Consider the following 23,926-nt stretch of genomic DNA (forward strand, 5'->3'; position numbering starts at 1 on the left):
GTTGTTTTCTTCTAATGTCTAGGATCACAATGGAAATAAGTCTTGTTACTTTATTGTGTTATCCTTGACAAAGAAGTGTAATCCAGATGTATTGTCACTTTTTATGTCTGAAACGCAAACTCAATCTCAAACCAAAAGCCATTTAGCAATTACTTATATCATGGCAGGGACTTTACATATTGATTTTTGACATTTAGATTACCTTCATTTAATGATCATTTAAAGACTGCATTAAACATTGTCATTAATTTAAATATTTTAAAACAATAATAATCTAATAGTGTTGAATTAAATCTTTAGCAGATCTCAAAATAAACATTCTTTCTTCATTTTGTTCATTATAACGTTGTGAATATATATATATATATATATATTATATATATATATATATATATATATTAGTGGTTTGCAACTACATGAACATCTTATATCAGCTAGAATTATTTGTGGCATTATTTTACATTATTTGAGTACATTTATTAAGTCATTTCTTTGTGGGGGATGCTTGACTGTACCCAAAATGTAGGTGATTTAAAGTTTATTATTTCAAGTGTCCCCACAATGATGGTAAAGCCTGACCCCCACACTCAAAAACGCATACACGTACATTCATGAACGCTTATGTAAGCTCTTTAGTACATTGCAGCATAATCTTGTTACATATTAACCCCCATAATAATATTTGGGAACGGCACTATATTGTGAATTTGCACTATTTTAGTATATTGGTGTACAGGAGTGTCGCTTGTGTAACACAGAGAGTCGCTGCGCTTTGAATAGGCTGCTGGAGTCGCTCTAGTATCCTGATCAGCCAGCTTATAAAACTGAATGTGGGCCCTCAGTGGATTAATATTCCACATTAAAATTCCAATTATATAATCAGCCAAATCCAAGGACTGCATATGCTCAACAGAATCGCTGCAGAGCTCGTGATGGCGAGGCCCAGCGTTTGAACCTGAGAGAATGATGCAATAGAGGTCTGCTTACCTCTAATATCATTTTTGCCAGCGGTGTTGAGCTGACTGTATGTGGTCATTCACAGAAAATTCCTCGCTGAAGCAGTGACAGCATGCCAAATTTTTTATGCTTTAACCTCAGGGGACGTGAGGCTGCCATGACATTTTGAACCTCCCTACACAGCCCTGAAAAAGAGCAGCACTTTGTATTTTCTATGACTGTTCAGTGAAAGGAAAGGTGATTAATGACATGAATTATGTGGAATGTATGAACCTCCCAGCATGTGTCTGTTTGAAAAGGCTGATTGCTTGACAGCTCTAAATACAATTTACATCCTCTGAGCATTCTTTCGTCAAACCGTCCACTGAGAATATGGAGTAATGAGCAAGAGTCATTTATGTAATTACTTTTGGTTATGAGTTATTAAATAAAGCTCAAACCCAAGTAAAAAGACTTTGAACAATATAGGAGAGTTGTTAGCTTGAATAAGACTGTTTGACATTAGATCTGTTGAAAAAGTGACCTGGCTGCACATGTAGAATTTAGTCTGATTGGGTTTGATTGGTCTTTTGAGTTATTTGATCTCTGATTTTTCTTGTTAACTCATGATGGACAGAATCCAGTCTTTCATGGTGTAATGATAAGTTTCTAGCCATCTTCATAATGTCATGTCCTTTCAAAGCGTAAATATTATGCAGTTTTTATTGGCTTTATTTTTGGGGTTTTAGTGTGAAAGTTTAGAGGTTGAAATTTTAATAAATTGTTAAACACTGCTTTGTGTTTATGATTTCATTGAAATACATGACTGTTCAAAATTAGTTATCAGTAATATTGTATGTAAGTATGTATGTATGTCTCTAAAATACAACTGAATGAAAAAACCCAATATATCGGTGACTGTAGTACATCAGTTTGCATAGCATCTTGACATGATTTAAAATAAAGGATTTTTTTATATATATATTTATTGCCAGATTTCTGTGTTGATTTCAGGCAAATTGGTCCAAATATTCAGCGATTGCCATGTTAAAGCTTAGTGAAATTAGCCAAAAAATGTTAAAACTAACACACAAGGGAGGTTTGTGTGGAAATGTGTGAATGTCGAATGTTCCAATTCTGTGTAAATCTGCAAAACTTTCTGCTGAGTTTTGTGCTTTCTCCATATGGACCAGGTTATTACATAACAGAAATTCTGTAGATGGCGAATACTGTAAATGGCTCTGAACAAAATAAAATTGCATCTCTACATGTATGAAATAGGCTGATATTAGAAGTCCATTTAATTTTAGATCACTATATACTTTGCTTTTACCTAACCATAACACCCGGCCCACATCACCTCTCTGATGGACTGAATCATATTCTCAGTACAACAGTTCCTCCACTTCTGATTGCGAAAGGTCTGTGTGTCCTCAGATCAGTGGGTGTGATAAAAATGTGAAAGTCAGTGATGGTCACTCTGATCCCAGTAGAGATCTTCACTATTGGGCTTCAGTTCTGATATTCTCTGTCTCCTGTCCAAGGTGTGCAAGGGAGACTGCAAATCTGGTCTCTCTGTGGGAGGCAGATCGTTTTGGCAATTCCTGATGTGATACGAACATTTAAAACAAAGCCTCTTTTCACTGCTATTTGGCAGTAAATACACCAGCATATGGATAAACGTCCTCATGAATGTATTCATAATTGCGCACAGAAAGTAGTGGCACAGCACTTGTTTTTCTGCTGTCGTTCTTGCCGTTGTCCTACTTACTGTAATTCTTCACTTTCGACACCTACACAAATTGGTCAGCCAAACTGAAGGCAGGCACACAAAGTGAATGGAGCGATGTGGGCGTGATAGAGTTCAGGCATGTAGCTCTGATCCCATAGTCATGACTCGGGAGAGTGTAGAGAGAGATGGAGAACGGGAGAGAGAAACATGGAGTCAGAGGTGCCCTTTGTCATCTCTGTTTGTTGTTTTAACACAGCCCTCAAAGGATTTTACTGGGTTCTCTGTGACCCCGACAGCACTCCTGTGTGCACGGGTGCCAACTGTGTCTGTGCTCATCTCTGTGCTGCCTTCAGGTGGCCCAAGCTGCTTGCAGGAAGAGCTTATAGAGACAGTAATGTCTGAGCCTGTGAATCATGTCTGCTGCACTTTTGCCTGCTGCACGGAAGCGTTATGGATTGCCAGAGTGACTGCTGGAGATGTAACATGCAGCAAGGTCATGATGTGAGAGGATAAGGCCTGCCAGAGCAAAGCTGATTGCTATATGGAAATATGGAAATTACAGTCAATATTGCAGTTCATAAAGGAATAATTCACTCAAAAATTAAAATAATGTCACTACTCACCCTCATGTCCTTTGAAACCTGTGCACTACAAAATTCTGTACTTAACTTATTATAATAAGACTGGTTTAAAGAATGTTGCTGATTCACTATGACCAGGGGTGCACATAAGTGGTGCGCTGGTGTGCAGGCATGGCCAAAATAAAAAATGCACTGGGTAAACAAGTTCAGGCTGCTCATTTGCATACCAACATGGTTGACAGCTATTAATGCACAATCACCATCTTAGATCAGATAACTGTAATATTGTTCAAGATTTCCATTCGAACTGAATGCACAAATCCTGACTATGTGCTATGTGCGGTTTCAAAGCAAAATGCGAAAACTGTGACAATTCATTTACTGACGCGCTTAACTCAGCAGCGCATATACGTACCTGCTGGCAACCTACCAAAATAAAAGATTGCTGATTTTATGTTTGAAGATGTCGAAAAATATTATATTGTAAATATTAACATTGCATTACTGTAAAATAATTTTATTTTTTTATTTAAAACTCTATTTTATTTTAAAATATATTATCATATATCATATGTTTATTTATTATTTAGTTTATTATTTTACTTAAAAAAACTAAAGTGCAATAATACTATTATTATTATTTTTTTAATAGTTATATTTAATGGGCACCAAATCAAATCTCCTGGTGCTCTCATGAGATCCAGAGTGAAAAACTTAAGTGCACCCCTGATTATGACTTACATTATGCTTAAAATAAAAATAATAACATAAAAATAAACCTCAGTAACTTATGCTGCATTCACGCCATAAATTTAAAATTACTGCAGTTAAAAGATTTCAACTTTTAACAAAGTTTTCACGTTCTCGTAGACCTCGTAATTACAGCTTGTAGGCTGGTAGTTTTCTGAGAGTTACGACTTGTACAACCTGACTGCAGCAGATTCAAGCGCTATGTTTAGGAGCTGAATGCAGCTTTAATTCAACTTACAATCTTTCAAACCTTAATAACTAAGGAAAGTTTGATGCGCTATGTTTAGGAGCTGACTTTTTTTTCACTTATAATTTATAAAATGTATATATATATATACTGTTTTATTCATATTATATCTATATTATATCTAATATATTATTAAATGTATGTATATACAGTACATATATTATTATATATATATATATATTGTGTCCTTTTTAAAGCATGGCAGTACCTGGTCACCATTCTTTTTCACTGTTTGGAAAAGAGAAGTGTGAACATTCATCAAAACATCTAATTTTTGTGTTCCTTGAAGGAAAATTATTTTTCCCTGGTACAATATGAGTAAATGATGACAGAATTAGCATTTTTTTGTGAACTATCACATTAAAAGGCCTGAAGTCACACTTCTCATAATGACAGCTAGACAACACAGATTTCAAATGAAAAAAGAAAAAAAAAAAAAAACTATTTTTCTGATTTAATATATTCCTTGTTCTTGGCACAGGACACCACGCAGAGGAGTGGGCACAGCTCTCAGCTTAGCAACAAGGGGTAGCAACCAGCCAGTAGCAGAGAAGAAGTGAGCATTGGACTCAAAACAGCACTTGTTATTCGTTTCATTCATTCTATATGAATGTAATAATGTGTAGATACATTTTAGTATAAATCATAGCAGATGCAATGGCGTATCACAACACTGCATCAGATTCTCTCTCAGCCTCTAGTGATAGAATGCAGAGCACTCTGACTTCTCATCTCAGTGGTGACTGAGGCTGTGTTCACAGTGTAATGATAGAGATGATTACAGCACTGCTGCGGCAGTGGTTCACGTAACCTGGCAACAGTGTGATCAGACAGGGCAGGGTAGATTGAATTATTAACCCGTATTTTGCTGATGTGTTCCTTGTCAACCGGCACTCGCTAGTTAGACTGACGCTGCACAACTCGCCATACATACCGCAGTCGCTAAAGGCAGACTTGTTTGTACACTCGGGATAGCTTGGGTTATTTATAGCCCATGTAATATTTAATATCATCATTTAGCACTAGTTTAAGGTAAGATTGGTAACCTTGCTGAGGCTCATTTGGAGCTGCTCACCATGACCAAACAGAACACGCAGCCAGGACATGCTTCAGTAACTTTGAAGAAAGGATAGAGAAAAACTGCTGACTGTTTAAGGACCCTTTACGATCATTGTAATTCAGTATGTAAAGGGCCCAAAATAAAAAATCTGTCAATTTACTCACCGTTGTGTCATTCCAAACTCATATGCTGTTATTTTTTTCTGTGAAATGCAAAACACACATTATTCAAGAATTATTAACTGTAGTTCTTGTCATATACATAAAGATCTAAACAGAGCAAAAAAAAAAAAAAAAAAATGCCGTCAAATATTATAATTTATTGCAGTTTTTTTTTTTTTTTGCTCTGTTAGATCATTATAGTAGTCGATACATATGTTTTGAAGCCCTAGGAATTGTTTACATGAGAAACAGAGCAAAATGAACATCATTATTCTCTACCAAGGCATGTATCTATGCCATATTTTCGTTCAAAGTAAAAAAAATTAATTGCTATGTTCACTATATTACTTAATATTACTTAATACATCACTATATTACACTTTTATTTATTTATATGTTCCATCAAAAAAAATAACAGGATACTGGTTAGCAATGACAGTGACAGTGACAGATGAAGGTATGTAAATTATGACCAGATTTTCATATTTATTTTGCCAAACTATACATTTTATTATTTATTCAGTTTTTATTTACGTTCAGTGCTGTGGTAACCAAAATGAACTGCCATTTTGAGACCTGTCCCGACTTGATTGCCGCATTTTCCCAGATGTGTAAAATCATCTGCAACATGTTTCTGCTTGTGCTTGTTTTAGAGTACAAACAAAAACAAAAAATCTTTCAGATGTCCATCTCTCCTCTCTATCACATGCATTCCTGCATCTCTGACTTTCCCCTTCTGATGTCCCTGAGCACCTGTACCATAGCGCAATGTTGGGTGCATGGTAATTAAGACTTATTGACTGAATTGCAGCGTGGCTTATACAACCCACTGAGGCTTAACAAGAGAGGATCTAAGAGGAGCTACTCCTCTGTCTTAGTTTCCTCTCTACATATTCAGAATAATTTAGATATAGGAAAAGTTGTACTTGTTTGAAATATAGCATTATTTTATTCTTTTCTGTCAGTAATCCTGTCAGAACAGACCAACAGCCTATTTGTGGGTTCCACCAGTTGTGACAGTTTCAGATCTAGACCCTCCTAGGTGTGTTGTAGTTTTTAGCTCATGAAGCATGAGTTATTCACACTCCAAATGAATTGCTCCCCCGATGTATCTTGTCTCTATATCAAGCAGGGATCATCTGAGGGTACGGTATCTGACAGAGCTGCCTTCATGATGGGATCAAGTTAACAATGGCTGTTGGATTTCAGACTAATGTCATATATGCTACTATATATATATATATATCATATATATATATATATATATGTATATGTATTAAAGGATGTGTATGGTAGTTGGAGCAGTGGCATTGCAACTGTTTTATTTATTTTCAACAACCAGCACAAAAGTAACAACCTTCATGATGTTTGCACATACACATAAACACGCACACATCCCTTGTGCTGTGCTGAAAATCCTTTACTGTACTGTAATTAAGTGTACTGGCTATTTAAATTTGCTTGTAAATATCTCATTATGCACTATTATCACCAATCTTTTTGTCTACTTGTTTTCTGTCAATTAGCACAGTTTTAGCACAATGTTTACATTGATCTGAGCTAATTCTGAGCTAATGCACCTACATTTTGAGTGAAAAAAGTATTATTTGTTGATAATTTTGTCAGTATTCACTCAAAAACTGAGGTGCATAAGCTCAGATTAATTAGGTCTATATTTTAAATTTTTATTATTATTTACATTAAAATGTGTGTAAATGAGGTTATATAATTATATAAACCCATTAAAGGTGACATATCTTGAAAATTTTAAGTGCTATAATCAGGTCCCCGGTGCATCTACCAACCAAGGAAATGTGAAAAAGTTTAACCCAGTAATTTTGTTTTGGTAAGCCTTTTTTTCTGCAAGAATTTTCTAAAAGGAGCGCGTCTGATTTAGCTCCCTTGGTGACGTGGCAAAGGGATCTCATTATAATATTACCGCCCCTTAATCTGTAAGTTTATACCCACGGCGCCATCATTTTGATTTTGCAAGCGACAACGGTGTACCAGTTCTAATGCCATGGTGAAAGTTTGAGCAAAACATGCTAACTGTTCTGTCTTTGGCTGCACAGACGAGAACAGAACACTGTTTAGAGTCCCAGCCTCAGAGGAGACAACAGAGCAGTGGATTTATTGATTTATTTACTGTATATTGCTGCTGCCACACAGATCTAAAATAAACATGCGGTTTATTTCCCAGCAATTTACCTTCACAGACATATCCGACTGTTTTTGTTACTCATGTGTTTTTAACATAAACTTCTGTGTGAAAGAGAACTTAGTTTAGTACTCACATGCTGTGACAGCCGTTTTGTGTCCGTGTGCTTCAGATGTGTGCTCTCAGAAAACTGTATATCAGAAGTTTAAACTCATGTTTTTTTAAAACACATGATCTGCGCTAAACATGATAATCAGAACCAAAACAGATGTTTTTAGCAGGTCCGAGCTGTAAGGACACAGCTCTATTGTGGAAAAGGGGGCGGTGAGCAGCAGCTCGTTTGCATTTAAAGAAACATGCCCGAAAAACAGCTTCCACTCAATGTGGCTTTTTCAAAATTATATAATAAATGATGTGTGGAGTATTTTGAGCTGAAATTTCACAAACACATTCTGGGCACACCAGAGATTTATATTACATATTGTAAAAAGGGGCATAATATGTCTCCTTTAAGTGCTGAAAAAACATGTTTTTTTCCCCCTATAATTATCCTGTCCTGTTTTCTCTTTATAAAAAAGAGCTCTTCTTTATATAAAGGGTTATGTTTAGAAATTAAATTGAATTGTTGAGGCTTGAGAAATGGTGTGATTGACAATAGCCGGCATCTACGCCGTGTGATCCGAGCAGAACCGAAAGTGGCTGGGTGGCCATGTTAATCGCACTTTAGTTTGTGGCTAGAATGGACCACCGTCATGGCGTCATTGCCAGCGTTTGTCCCAAGAGAGATGAATGAGGGAGGGCAGACTCTGCCCGCTCCTTCCAGTCAATGCAGAGGCCAGAGTAGCCGTTGCCATAGGAACACATTGATTATTTAACAATTTGGAAGCGCTTGCCCCGGTGCTTGTCTTGATTCAGTGAGAGCCTTTGTCGGATTGCGGTCCCAAGGGTCTCTGGCCAAGTCCAATTAGGAAAGCCTGACAGGGGCAATTGCGCAGGGAGCTAATGCAAATTCTCTCCTCTAATGAGCAAACTGAAGCTACAGCAACAGTTACAATAAATGAGCTGCCTATCCAGAGTATTGACTTGAGATACAGAGACATGTTTATTCATTGACTTTCCTAGGTTGCAGCAGATGGAGACAGATCTGGCAGATGAGCCATCAGTGGACACACATGGAGATATTACAATTTGACAGCAGTTCTGTAGATGTTGCAGAGGTTTGTTAATAGAAAAACACAAAGCCAGTGTGAGAAAACCAAAGACAGAGTTTGAATAAGTAGATGATGAAAGTCAAATTGTGTTTAAAGAACTTGGATGTTTAGATGCATTGTGTGTGTGTGTGTGCATGTTATTGTGTGTGTGTGTGTGTGTGTGTGTGTGTGTGTGTTGCAGCTGGAGATAACGGTACAGTGACAGCTGGCTCATAAAAAACAGCCTTTAATGATTAGACTTTGAATTAAAAGGAAATTAAGGGGTTTATTGTAATCTAATCCAGATTTGTCTAATCCCTCTCGTACCCTTTAGACTTTCCCTTCTGCCACATCTGGACACTCTCCAGGCTTGTGCTGTTTGTCACTCTTTCTTCTTACTGCTTCTGTATTCCCACCTCTCTTAAGCCAGTCTTATGTGACTGCAAGCTTTTCTAAACATCAGGAATCAGTCTAGATTCTTGTCTGGGGGCATCATCCCCTGAAATGTGTCAAATTAAAGTCTTATGCTGATGATACACGGGGCAACTCTTTGAGCAGTTTTGCCGCCAAACAGGCAAAACTGTTTGTTGCTTAAGGGCACTTTCACATTGAGAATGGATAACAGATGTCTTATCTGGATACTTAAGATCGGTCTTGGGCCCTGTGTCTCATCTGGTTGCCTGTTGGCGGCAACATTGCTCAAAAAGTTGCCCCGTGTATCATCAGCCTTATTTCATTCAAAAAATTTAAGTTCTGTCATAATTTACTAACCCTCATGTTGATCCAAACCTGTTGTTCCAAGATTCTTCTGTGGAACACAAAAGAAAAAATATGTTTGGAAGAATGTTTTGGTTAGATTTGACTTAAATTGTATGGGCAAAAAAAAAAAAGTTCTTCAGAAGAAAGTAAGTCATACAGTTTTGAAACAATATGAGGGTGAAGAGAGAGAAGAATTGTGTTTTCTTTGTGCACAAAAAGTATTCTCGTTGCTACATAACATTACGGTTGAACCACTGATGTCACATGGACTATTTTAATGATGTCCTTACTATGTTTCTGGGCCTGGGAATGTTTCAGTTGCGTTGCTGTCTATGCAGGGTATGAATGAATGCTCTTGGATTTCATCTTAATTTATGTTCTGAAGATGAATGAAGGTCTTACGGGTTTGGAATGACATGAGGGTGAGTAATTCATGACAGAATTAAAATTTTTGTGTGTCCTTTCCCTTTAAAGGGATAGTTCATGAAATGAAAATTATTTACTTTTCCTCAAGTCATTCTAAACCTGTGTAAGGTTTTTTTTTTCTGCTGTGGACATAAAATAGAAAAAATGTTTCAGTGATTTTTAAGTTTTGAACATTAATTGAAAGCTCAAAAAAGTATTTATCAAAATACCTTCTGAACGTCATACAGGTTTGCAACAACAGGAGGGTGAGTAAATGATGACAGAACTTTCTTTTTGAACTTTAAGGGTGAATGTTAGCTGTATGATTAGCTGTGGCTAGTCTCAGCCAGCTGTGGCACCACTTGCTCACCTGCCCCTGTCACAGCGATTTGGCTGGCTCAGCTGAACCTTCAGACCCGGTCTGCTCAGAGCATTAAGAGACTGTCACTACTGCTGCTCCATCATGCTTCTCATAGTTGTGCTTTTCTTAAACAGAATCACCACTGCAGGTACAAAGCACTGGACTGCATGTTGTTTTTGAATATCTCACTGCATAACAATGGACAGCAGCAGTTGTTTAGGGTGAAAAAAAGATTAGCGAGTCAAAATAAATTCTGGATGACTTTACCCCAGAAGGCCCAGGGCTGGTGACGCCCCTGTGTGACTCCACCACCTCACCTCTCCGTCATCCCTTTGCTTTTTAATCTGGGATAGAGAGTTATGAGCAGTGATGGTATAAGCCTCTCTTCAGGACATGGACACTTCAGGTCATGTATCGCTGTCACATAGCTCAGTGATACCGCTGCACATTTATCCAACGGCTCCTCCAAAGACAGCAGCAGCAATCCAGATTACTGCATCTGAGATTACCATCCTCCTTTATCTTGTTTGCTTGTGTTGTATGATAGAAACAGAGAGATTACTGCCCATATCCTTTAGAACATGATGATGGCTTTTTCTGATGGGTTTAAGGGCTTGATAGCGTAGGAGGTCTGTTGTGTCATTACTGCAACACATTTCATGCTTAATTAGCATCTGGAGAGGTTAATGGTGCTGTATGGCAGGCTGTATATTCACCTGTTTCCTTGCATCACTTTCTCTGTGCTGGAACATCTCCATGGATGAGAGAAGAAGACGCTTATTTTAAAATGCTTCGGCCTTGTCTGTGGTGCCTCTGAGCTCAAACGTGCCAATTTGCAGCAGTGTATGGGTATAATTTATTGTCTAAGATGTTCTCACATAGTGTACAGTGGCATTATGCAGACATTTTGCACTTATGTTATTCTCTTTTGCAACTATACAAGGGGGTGTATACTTGTGTCATAAAGGCCTTTTCATTAACATATCAAAATGATGTTTGACTGAAAACACAGTGCTGATGATAAAGTGAGTTAGTTCCTTTTATTATTGTCATTTTGCTCCTGGTTTATACTTTTGATTACAATTTGCACACACGCTGATGCACTCAGGTGCTAGTGCACTGTTTCACTGTTGTGTTTATTTTTGTAAAAGGGTTCTCACATCTTTTTTGAGCCAATTAGCAATAGCAAATAGTGAGAAACCTGGACTTATATACAGTGTAGTGTGAGGCAGATTTTGAATGAGTTGATGATAATGATAGGAAAGATGTTTAAAGTGTGAAATTGCTATTTTATTAGCCCACATACCATCATCTGAGACTTTAAGAATGGACAGCTAACACCACTTTAATATTTATCTATCAGATCACAGTGGACACACACACTACCGTTGATAATTTGTCAGGTGAAAATAGAGGGGGTGACGTGGGAAACACTTTTAGAATATGTTCTTGTAACTCAAATGGTCTTTTCAGGTCTTTACTGGCTAAGAGAGGCACAGAAATTATTTAGGGTCTGCAACCGAATCGCAATCAGCTGCAGCTGCTATGACAACCAGAGGGAAAGTTAGGGGGCTGAATATCTTTGCACTATAGCTGAACATTATATAAAGCTGTCTGCAGTAGTTCTACCCACTGTTTAAAGCATCAGTGCACGCAATGTAAATTTAGCTGTCAAAATGATCTTAGAAATGTGTGTTATTTGACATAATGTGTGTATGGATTATGGCAATGCTACTAAGAGAGGTAAACTGCAAGAGTATGTAGGCTACTACAAAATCAGTGTTTTTGTCCTTTCAAAATATCAAAACATCCCTAAAACAAGCTAAATTTGTTCAGAAAGCAAAATTATGTACGATAAAAAGATTTTTAAGTGTTTTGTTTTTAGTGTCATTTAAAACACTATAATAGTATTTATTAATATTTTGAATTCACTTTTTTTTTCGTATTTTGAAGTTTAGTTATATTTATTAGTTTTTTATATTACAATATAGGTTAAAATTTAGTGTTGTAGTACTTTACCTTAAACTTATTTATTTCAGTTTGTCATTTATTTTTGAATGATTATAATAAACAGTCATTTTTATTTAGTTTCAACTTTATTTAAATTACTGATTTTATATATATATATATATATACATATTATATATATATATATATATATATATATATATATATATATATATATATATATATATATATATATATATATTATATATATATATATATATATATAATATATATGTTTAATTAACAATAACACAATAAGAACACTGAAAATTTTGTTTTTTTTTTTTTTTTTTTTTTTTTTTATGTATATTATGTTGAGATTTTTTTTGTTTGAGAGTTGGATAATGAGTAAACGTACAATATTTTGTTTCTTAAGTGAATTTATCGTATTTAAAGATGTTTTACTGGAAAAGACTGTGTGTGGCTTGATTACAAGAGCTCTAGTGGGATTTAGTGTAAATTGGAGTGATAATCTAGTGCTTCACTCTTCAAGTTACTAAAGTGGGTGGAGAGGTAGTGACCATTTCTTCTCTACTAGTCTCCCGGCGGCCCTGTCAGCATCACCTCACCACAGATCAATCAGATCAATACTCACAAACACAACAAGGTTTGCATGTGAAAGGCCATGAATGTCAGTTGGTCCACTGCCTCAGTTCATCCATATGGTCTGCTAAGAGCATGGACTATTCTATGGACAATACCTAAAATGACAAGAGGGCATGAATTTGTTCATTCCCACTCCTTTGTTACACATTAAAGGATTGATTTACCAAAAAGTCTGTAATTTCCCCTGTGTCATTTGGTAGCAGTGTTATTTCCTTTCTTTTGTGCAACACAAAATGAGATTATTCTGCAGAATGTTCAAGCTGTTCTTGTGTATTTGAATGTAGATAGTGACTGTCAAACTACCAAAAGTACTTGAGTTTTGGTCTTTTTCCTCAAACAAAGCTATTGTATGACTTGAAATATAGCACACGAGTCATGTGGACTACTCTTATGGTCCTTTTATGGTATTTCTTACCTTTTTAGAGCTTGACAGTCCCTGGTGAATATAGATGCTTTATGAAAACAAGGAATTTCTCCTTTTGTGTTACACTGATGAAAAAAACTGGAGACATTTTCATTACAAGAGCGGGAAAATAATCAAAATAATTGCCACTCTGTATCAGTTGTGTCTAAAATACAAGATTAAATGTTACTAAATGTACACTACTGTTCAAAAGTTTAGGGTTGGTAGGATTTTTTATGTTTTTGAAAGAAGTCACTGCATTTATTTGATCAAGAAGACAGTAAAAACTGTCTCTTTTTTTATTTCTGCGATAGCAAAGTTTACTTTTCAGCAGTCGCTACTTCAATTTGGTACTCAAGAAACATTTCTTATTATTATCATTCTCTTAATATTTTTGTGAAAACCATAATATTTTTTATTTTTATTTTTTTCAGGATTCTTATATGACTAGAAAGTTCAAAAGAAAAGCATATATTTTAAATATTTATAAATGTCTTTACTGTCACTTTCGATCCATTTAATGCATAGTTTCTTAACAAAAGTGTACATTTCTTAAAAAAAAAAAAAAACACTTAATGGTAGTGTAATCATAACCGTGCTGATATTCATGTGATATTGCTTAAACATGAAAAAATGAAACTAGCCGGAGGGGAATAACACATGAAGTACTGTCTCTCCTCGGCTCGACTGCAGTTCTCTTTCAGCGGCAGACCACAGGCCGTCTGTAATCTTCACACCTCCAGTCCGGTCCTAACTCTTCCCCCGAAGCGTCACATCATGGTGATGATGTACCATGCTCTGTTGAGACCCACTGTTCCCATGGCATGCATTTATTGTCTCCTCATGACAGTGTGTGTGTGTTTGTGTGTGCATACGTGTGAGCCACCAGCCTCACACACTGAGGTAATGTGCATCTCTTCATCTCACAGGCAAACCCTCCCCCCATCATTGTGAACGCAGACTCACTGGATGCAGGCCCTTATGTAAGTATCTGCCTCGTGCTCTCAGCACCTCCAGTAGCGCCTGCCTGCCTGACTGCCTGCCACGTGGAATTATCCCCTTAACCTGGCCCAAACCTTTCCCAGAGATAATAACAATACAAATATGTACAGATTAAATGACAGCAGATGTGGGACAGTAGCTTTTAATGTTGAGTACAATTATTATTGTTACTGTTACAATGAGTTATCTTTGACTGTTTATCGGGCCTATGCCTCATTTTTACTGCGCTGAATTGATAGCTTTTTAATTAATTGTAGTTGTGACCTTCTTGTGTGTAATTTGTTGGCATTACATCATGTCTAATTACTCTGTTTATGAGTGTGTGTTATTTTTCTTTTGTCTATTACAGGTGAATGGGAGTGATGGCATGTATAAATATGAAGAAATCATTTTGGAGAGGGTAAATATCATTCAGCTGTTTTTATATGGCTTTTTTTTATGGGTGGTCCATCATTGCTACCTATGGGGACCTGGACACTAGATGGCAGTAAATGTTGAAATAATGCCTGGAATTGATGTAGTTTACAGCTGTGGTACATTTCCAAAACCCTAAACTATATGTTATAAATTATATTAAAAGTAATTTTGTTTAATCACCAAAATAAACTTTTCAGTATTGTTAATCTGAACATCAGCTGATTTAGTAGTAAAGATTGGTTCTGCTGAATGAAAAATGTTAAAGTATTGTTATGATCACTTGTCACATTAAGAAATACACTTATGTTGACTAATTAAACAGACATAAAATCACCTATTCAATATGTATTAGTATATAAATTCATTCAATGTGTATATGAAAAGGTGTGATCACTGGAGAATGAGGCTTTCTGTCAATACTTAGTATCAAACAGTTGTCAATACTTTAGAAACCATATATAATGATCAATCCATCTATAGATATACCCAAATTCTTTGTACATTAAGCATTAAAATCAGTATGATTAAGTAATAGATGGATTAAATTATAGTCAAATGTATTGAAATGAATGAAAACATGCAAATGAAATCTTTTTTATGCTAGTTGCACTATTAACAGCAGTAACCTTCAATAAAAGACATGTTTAGATGTGTGATGATTGTTACTTTGTGATTTTGTTTCTTGTACTAAGTCAGTTGAAGATAATAATTTAAAAAAAAAACTGCATTTTAACAATGATTTTTGGACTACTAAAAGAGTATAGAAAATCTACCACCAGTTAACTAGTACCGTGCGGTTCATCATGTACTGTTTGCTGTTCTTATCAAAATATTCTTAAAAAGAATTATCATATGAACTAGCATGGTATTTTTTTTTTTTAAAACTTTCATACTTGAAGTCTGTTCAGTGAAAATGAATTTAATCCATCTGCCATAGGCCATGCATTAAACAGCAGTGGATTTTGGATTTGGGTGCATCTCTGAGCTTTCAGCATAATTGCAGGGCTGTTCTCTAAGTGCCATTTCTGCACGCTGAGGCCTAAATAAACTATGTTAAGATCTCACACGTTTTAAAGGTCAATGGGTGTGTTCGCTTTTTTAGTGGGAGCTCTCCCAGTGGCTCTGGAGCAGGAAAGGTGCACTGGGATGTCTTAGCTTCACTCTTTGCACTAATTTGCTGTGACCGTTGCTCATTAATTATAGAAAAATAATTAAGTGAAGTCTTTTCTCAGCTGTCTGCTTTAGGGGCCTGTCTTTTGAGATGTGACTGTCCGACAGACCAGCCTGTCTCAGCTTTTTGGCACTGGAATGAAAACAGCAGTGTATCCGAAGTGATGAAGTACGGAGGGAGGAAATAGGCGGAACGGATAAGATTTTTGGATTCTTGAAATGCGCACCACAAATTACTATATTTAGCAGCAGAAAACTGTCCCTGCCTAGATAGTGTTTACAAAGTATTGAGAGCCAGGTGTCTTCCGAAAAGCAGATGCAAACTTTATCCACAAATCTTTATGAAAACTCTGCATTTCCTCGTCTATAATATGCTACTCATGTATGTCGTCAATAGGGCAAACTCTGGCCTTGGGTTCAGTATCGCAGAATGCAGGGATAATCCACACATTCCTGATGATCCAGGAATCTTCATCACCAAGATTATCCCAGGAGGTGCCGCTGCCATGGATGGGAGACTAGGGTGAGTGATCCATCTCTCAGCATCAAATATTTCTTAGTTCAACTCTAGTTTTTTTCCAAAACCTACTGAGCTGCCTATTTTAAAGCATCATAGGCGGCCTCCCCACTGTTTCAAAAGTTAGACATCTTAATTATCCTGCCTAATTTGGCCAAATTCTAAAATTCTACATTGCAAACTGTATATCCTTTGCTGGTGGAGGCAATGCTTTTTGACAAGTTTGGTGAAAAATAAATCCAAGATTGCAGACATGGCGAGAGAAACCTCAATAGTGAAGTATCTATAAAAAGTTATTTGTAATTTAAAAATAACTGTTTTCCTAAGCATTCTTATACTATTAGAGCAGTGGTTCTCAGTTCCAGTCCTCGCCCCCCTTTTCTCTGCACATTTTGTATGTTTCTCTTATGGCTTCAGATGTTTGTTCTATTCGAACGTAAGTGCCCTGCGAGGTGGACATCGCAGGATATTCCACCATGATTCCAGTTTGTCGCGAACGTATATGTTCCATTCAAAGTACATTGAAGTGTGTGAGACGTGAATTTAAATTGTATTTATTTACAGAGGTATATGATGTCCTTGTGTGAAGATGTTGCGCAGCGCAAATCCGTGAAAAAATGTTCCGAAGTGAGGTAAACTTCAACAGATTTTCCCCCGCTCAGGAGTAGGGAGCAATGAACACTGTGTAGGGACCATATTTAATGGGAACACAGTTCATGCATGGAGCTCACTTCTAACGAGCTGATTATCTGAATTAGGTGTGTTAACAAAGAGAGACATACAAAATATGCAGAGCTGGGGAATCAGGGGGGGGGCAGGGGACTGGAATGGAGAACCACTGTATTAGAGTATTAGCTTAGCAGCTTACTAACAATGTCAGCTTGACAACATGCTAATGCCAAAACTATTGAAATTAAGTTCCCAGTTTTATTTGTTGCATATGGAGTTGCTGTTACTTTTAAAGGTGCTTGGAGAAGTTATAAAGTTTTAAATCCAGTAATTTCAATCCATTCAATTGGGAATTCTGCATAACATTTTCCCACACGTTCAAATTTTCATGTGAATTTGGCAAGTTTACTAACAGAATTCTGCTTGGACGGAAAGTGACTTTGTGAGTGGTGCTTTGTGCATCATTACACTACTGACGATGAACAATGAATTCACACAAACAAATCATTTTGCCATTCTGCGTGGGGAAATGGTCTACCATGACATTGCTTATATTATATTTACATTATATTTACATTGCTTTATTATATTGCTTTATCCTTCTTGTGTCTCAGGGTAAATGACTGTGTTCTGCGGGTGAATGATGTGGACGTGTCAGAGGTTGTGCACAGCAAGGCAGTAGAGGCTTTGAAGGAGGCCGGCCCAGTGGTCAGGTTGCTGGTGCGCAGAAGACAGGCTCCTCCTGAGACCATTTTGGAGGTCAACCTACTCAAAGGGCCTAAAGGTTAGGGGAGCTAAATGTGCACACCAACATATTTTGGGACAAATGCAATAGAGGGTGCTATTATATGCGGTATCCTTATAATAGCAGTTCTGAAATTAATTAGAAATAGTTTTGAATACAGATTGACCTGTTGCATCAGTGCACATGTTCATATTTTTTCTCATTGAATTGCTTGTTTTTTCTTGAAAATATTCCACATTAAGAAAATAAAATGCAGTGAAAATAAAATTTTGTGTTGACTTCAACCTTGTAAGATATGATTTCCTGATTAAAATAACTCCATTCCATTCTTTCAAGGTCTTGGCTTCAGTATTGCTGGAGGTATAGGCAACCAGCACATCCCGGGTGACAACAGTATCTACATCACAAAGATCATCGAAGGTGGGGCGGCACAGAAAGATGGACGTCTGCAGACAGGCGATCGCCTACTAGCTGTAAGATTTCACCTGCACACATGCATCTGTGTAGTGTACTGTATGTAAAGCCACACATTGCATTCCTTTGCAGGACTTTTTTTTTCCAGTGAGCTACTTTATGCTTCAATGAACGCAGACACTGTTGTAGGCTATTATGTCGTATTATAGACGATATATCTCATGTGTGAAGGTTTATGGGCCACAGTGTGATTGATGTGAAGCTGAGCGCAAACTCAAACAAGGACACAGCTTGTGATAAAGAGAAACACTTGCATGCCAGGGACTGAGCAGGCTATGACATGGTAATAAATGTCATAATTAAAAGGCAGCCATCAGTCATGGCTGCCATAACTGCAGACATGTAAAAGTGTGCCTTTACTTCCTTTTCCTTTCTTGAAATTATGGTTTCAGTCAGTGACTTTGATTTTTTTCTTGACAGAGTGCCTAGAATTGGTCTGCACTTTTATTGTAGTATCATATTTTGTTTGTATCTTTCGTTTTTTTTTACATATTGAGCTTTCTGTAGTGTGTAAAGTAGGTGCCCTTACAAAGGAAAAAGCACTACGCCTTTCCAGCTTCCTCTCATCCTTACTTTTGTGACCGGACGGCTGAGAGCCGGAGAACGGAGCGTCGTCTGCGAGTGTGGGGCCATCCGGCCTCCGCTCCAGTCGCTTCCTTCCCACAACTTCAAATGTGCTGTCATGAACATTCTGAGTCACGCTTCAGAGACCAGCCAATGTAACATGCGTGTGTGTGTTTGTCTGCCTTCGCAGGTGAATAACATTATACTTCAGGATGTGCGTCATGAGGAGGCTGTGGCCGCCCTGAGAGAACACTTCAGACATGGTCTATCTGAAAAGTGGCCAAGCCGGGACCAGTACATCTCAACGACATGTACGCCCCACCAGACTACTCCAGCAGTACGTACTGCTTTTGCTGATCTCCATCCACCCTTTGCCCTTACGAGCTTAAAAACGGTCCATTTTATGACTATTTTTACTGCACTGATAAACGTGAAAGGGACTTGCCAGTTATGTCAATATAACCCTACGTCCCTATCTGCTTTTATCTTTAACCCTGTAATGAAAGCGAGTGGTGCAGTGCGTGTGAGTGCTGTGGAGTTTTGTAACAGTACTGTGGTGTAGCAGTGGGCGCTGTTTTCAGACACCCACACACACTGCACTGCTGCTCCCATCACAGCACCAATCCCTCCCTCCCACTGCGAGACGAGGCTTTCACACAATCCACCTGCACAAATGCACACAGCGGCCAAAATGAACTTTTTGCTACGCCTGCCAATGGTGGCTGAATATCTCTTATTGGCTATGAAACTGTATTTGGCATTTTTGTTACAATATTTTACATATTTTTTATTTAATATATTTTGTTCAATTGAATAGAGTGTCAGTCTCTTAATGAAAGTCTCTCAATGAAAGTGCCCCCTATGATATTGTTCCTCGTACAGAGTTTTTGGTCGCTTAATCCAGGAATACTGTACATACAGTAAATTGCACTCCAAAATGCAAAGTGGAGTTATGGACAATATCAGCATGAATCCTTTTCAGACAGAAATGCATTAAAGTAACCTGCAATTTCCAGTGAAGACCAGCATAATGATTTTCCTCTTTGGATTATATAATAAAGGGCATGCACTACCATTCAAGTTGTTTTTTGTTTTTTATGAATACTTTTATTCAGCAAGGACACATTAAATTGATCAAAAGTGACAGTAAAAGACATTTATTGTATAATGTTGCGAAATATTTATATTTCAAATAAATGCCTGTTCTTTTTGATCAAAGAATCTTGAAAGAAATTATTACGGCTTCCTTAAAAATATAAACAGCACATCTGTTTTCACACACTGATAACAAGAAATGTTCTTGAGAATGAATTCAGCATATTAGAATGATTTATAAAGGATCATGTGACACTAAAGACTGGAGTAATGGCTACTGAAATTTAGCTTTCCCATCATAGGAATAAATTTATTTTTAACTAGAATTATAAAGTAGAAAAGAGATAGAAAATAGAAAATGCTTGAATTAAATAGAACAGTTGTTTTTAAATTGTGATAACATTACACAATTTTATTATTTTTGATCAAGTTAGTTTTTTTTATATTTTGTATTGATAGTTTTCAGTAATCAATTAACATAATTCAGAAACATAAAAAAAACCCAACCAAAAACTTTTCGGGAGTGTATATGCCCATCACAATCAGTACATGCTTTTTGGTAGCTGTGATGCTGATAACTGGATTAAATTTAACCCAGGTTTCTTAAATATTATATTTGTATCAGTCATCACACAACAAAAAAAGATTTGTGCTGATAATGTCCAAAAACCAAGGCATTATAGATTGAGTTAGAATGCTACATTCTTTAGTAGAATGTTGTGTGTGATTTTAAGTTGTGTTTGTCAAATTGTTCTTTTTACAATTTGAATTAAACTATGTATTATGACGCTGTTGTGTTACACACACATCTACAGTCCCCAACCACATTTTAGAGATGATCTTGTCCTCTGTAACTACCTGGTTAAATCATCTGCCTTCGTTCCCCTTTACTGGTCTCGGCCCTCCCTCCGCCTTCCCCTCCATGGTGGACAACCACGTCGGGCACAACTCCAGCATGGCCTACATGGGAGGCATGGAGCCTAAACCAGTGTACCCGCCGCCCCCAGGCCACCCCCTCGAGGTACTCCCCAGTCCCGCCGCCACATGCTGGGGGAGGAGGACTTCACCAGGTCAGAGTCATAGATTTACTCATCTATTCACTCACAATCACTCAGGTTCTTCACTCCAGGGTTCCCCACGGCCATGGAAAACCTGCAGATATCAAGGACGTTTTTACATTTCCAGGCCTGGAAAAGTCATACAAAAGGAAATTTTCACAGCTAAGTATAGTTTCATTTAATACCTCCAAAATATTAAAATCAGCTACAAAAAAATTGTGAGGCAATATGTAATTTTATTAATTAAAAACATAAACCAAACTTTGAAGGAAAATGACTGGAAAAGTCATAGAAAGTGTATGGTTAAAAGTGTGGGAACCCTGTGTCACTCACTCAAATGTCACTTTTCAGATGCACTCATGCACAAATGACAAAAACAACACATGTCCATGTCACCATATATATATTTGATTGTAGAAAAATACATTGTTTTTCCCACAACCTGTGCTACAGTTTCTTCAGCTTTAGTTTGTTTAATTTCTTTTTGGCGATACTGTTCACATTTTCTGATGTAACTGGGCAAAAGATAGAACAAATAAAAATGATATTAAGTAGGTGTCGAGAGTGGGGCTGAAGACACGTCTACGAGGTGTGTAATGCCTCTCTGTGGTGGTTTGTTTGTGAACATTGCTTTTAACGAAACATGACTGGGTGTATAAAGTCTCCAACACGAATCCCAACACTGCGAAACAAACCACTCTGGATATAAGAGATGGCTTCTGGCATGGGGTCAATGTTTTGAAGTCCACGGCCCCCCCCCCCACTGTTGCCTGATACACTGAGATGGGGTTTCACCTCTCCGAGCATGGACTCCTGCATGGACCTGTGAGTCAGACCCGGCCCCTCCAGCTGAATGCATCCTCACTTTCTGAAGTGTGTGTGTTTGTCTCCATCTGTGTGCATGTGTGTGCCAACGTGTGCTTCAGACATATGTCTCTGTGTCCTGCTGTCTCTTGTGTGTCCTGAAAGCGCCCCATTTTACTGTGTGACATTTCTGTACCTCCAATAGGGCCGAGCCCAATTTACAGTGCCATCCACAACCTCTGGGGACACCAGCCCTCCCCCCCCCCGTCTGTGCATCCGGGTCTGGGGATGTGGTTGCAGCCCCAGCCCCACCTGCTCTGTGTCAAAGCCTGGTCCCGTTACACCGGCAGGTACTAACCACTGCCGTCTCGCTTCTGCCTGGCTTAGTTTAGCACAGCCTAGTTTACCTGACAGTGTTATTCCCCCCCGCGCGGGCCACCCTCCTTCCCCTACCTCAGCACAACCTGCAGCGTGACACATGTAAAGGCCTTGACGCGAAATGGCTCCCTGCCCTGAGTAGCGTACACCTTTACAGTGAGAAGGAGAGAATGTTGTGGTATTAGAATCCTTAAAGCCTGTTCAACACCAACATGACTGTTTGGCACAAAAATTTGGTCAGATTTTTCGTATGCGACTTTTGTCTGTTCAGATCAATGTGACTAAAAGACGGCAGAGGGGCTAAGTGAAAATGCAGATTCACTTTCACTTTCAACAGTAGGTGGCACACTTAGAAAAAGCAGAACTACACTTGTTATCCTGGGACGCAAAGCGCTATGTAACGGTACATGGATTTCATCTATTCACTCACGGTGACTTACTTCTTCAGTCGTGGAAAAAAACTTGGAAATACCAGGGGATTTTCTTTTTTTTTCATTTTCATACTTGGAAAATCATGCAAAAGGAAATTTCTACAGCAAATATAGTCTTTTTTTAATACATTGGCTTTAAAATACCAGCTAGAAATGATGAGTGCAATCTATAAAATAATCAGCATTTCCTGGAACAGCTGGAAAAGTAATGGAAATTGATTGGTCAAAAAGGAACCCTGTGGGAACCCTGTCACTCTCTCAGATGTAACTTTTCAAATGCAACTCATGCACAAATTACATTGGATGGCCAGTTTTTTTATTCACTGTGAGATGGAAAACGAGATTAGAAACACCTTTCTGTAAAAAAAAAAAATCTGTCACATTGATGGCATGCAAATGTTCATGGTGGTCTGAACAAATACATTAACATTCATTCAATTTAAATGTTTATTGATCCAAATTTTCACAAACCAAATATTTGTCTTGGTGTAAACAGACCTTTAGGCATCTTTAGAGTCAATAGAGTCCTCAAATGAATGAGGATTTTATACTTTCAGTCCCGGTCTAACTATGTCTGTTGTGTTTTTCAGTGTGAAAATTATTCAGGAGGGTTTTTTTTTTTTTGCTCATTATATCTGTCCAATGTTGTTTGTACCCCATTTACTTTTAAAATATCTTAGAAAGTCTTACTCATGAGTCTTACTCGTGACTAAATGAAAACCCATTCTGACTAGCTACACTATTTTTTGTTTTGTTTTTTGGTTGTTGAAACTGCTGTTAAAATATCTTGAAGAAGCCTGCAGGCTTTTTGTTCTGACTTCATTTGAAAAACCAAACTCCCCCCAATTCGTACCTGCCCATTTTGTACTTATGTATTGATCTCAGATAGTATGTAATTTCAGCCATCCTCCTTTACCAGCCCATATAATGTCCTGGTGTTTTGTGTGTGCTCTCTGAAGCAGTCTTAGTCTGAGTGATGTACTGTGACTTACGTACCACTGTGTCAGTACTTGTTGTTTAATCCTTGCATACATACTGTACTGTAGTACAGGCTCTACAATATACCAGGCTATCATTCAATTTATTTAACACCCTCACCCATCATATTAACGTTAGCACCTATTCTCGTCAACAGCGCACTTATCGATACTTCAGATCCTGCAGGGTTATTTTCAGAGTGTGTGGACTAACAGATATGACCTACAATTTTGGGCTGGTATAATCCAGAGACTTACACTGAAGGACT

The 23,926-nt window shown here is 37.5% G+C and overlaps 1 pseudogene; it reads left to right on the plus strand.

The window, feature by feature from the left end:
* Nucleotides 1-23,926, plus strand: part of LOC109111175 — a 64,178-nt pseudogene that overhangs the window by 33,071 nt on the left and 7,181 nt on the right.

This window comes from Cyprinus carpio, chromosome A14, assembly GCF_018340385.1.
Source record: "Cyprinus carpio isolate SPL01 chromosome A14, ASM1834038v1, whole genome shotgun sequence".
Lineage (NCBI taxonomy): Eukaryota > Metazoa > Chordata > Actinopteri > Cypriniformes > Cyprinidae > Cyprinus > Cyprinus carpio.